The 638-nt window shown below is 48.1% G+C and overlaps 1 pseudogene; it reads left to right on the plus strand.

Moving 5' to 3' along the window:
- Window positions 1-387: 387 nt before the first annotated feature.
- Window positions 388-638, plus strand: part of LOC128355424 (amphoterin-induced protein 3-like) — a 2,947-nt pseudogene continuing 2,696 nt past the window's right edge.

Consider the following 638-nt stretch of genomic DNA (forward strand, 5'->3'; position numbering starts at 1 on the left):
TACACCGTTGGACTGTTACAACCGTTGGACTGTTACACCGTTGGACTGTTACACCGTTGGACTGTTACACTGTTGGCCTGTTACACCGTTGGACTGTTACACCGTTGGACTGTTTGACTGTTACACTGTTGGACTGTTACACCGTTGGACTGTTACACCGTTGGACTGTTGGACTGTTACACCGTTGGACTGTTACACTGTTGGCCTGTTACACCGTTGGACTGTTACACTGTTGGACTGTTACACACCGTTGGACTGTTACACTGTTGGCCTGTTACACCGTTGGACTGTTACACCGTTGGACTGTTACACTGTTACACCGTTGGACTGTTACACCGTTGGACTGTTACAACCGTTGGACTGTTACACCGTTGGACTGTTAGAAACATGCTGTTGGGTGAAAGTCACTGCCTCCACCTCCGTCGTCATGGCAACAATAATAAAGGTGAGGGGGGTGATGGTAGTTAAAGCCTCCACCCACCCCCCCCCCCCACTGTTACCACGGTAACCAGGTGATGGTAGCTGTCACTCAGACCAACAGTATGAGAGGAGAGAATATGAACAATCATCTGTCTCGTCTCACGTTTTCTGAAACAAACATCTTTACAAACTACTGTTCAGCTTCTCTTCTGTTTAAC

The sequence above is a fragment of the Scomber japonicus genome, chromosome 3 (genome assembly GCF_027409825.1).
Source record: "Scomber japonicus isolate fScoJap1 chromosome 3, fScoJap1.pri, whole genome shotgun sequence".
Classification (NCBI taxonomy): domain Eukaryota; kingdom Metazoa; phylum Chordata; class Actinopteri; order Scombriformes; family Scombridae; genus Scomber; species Scomber japonicus.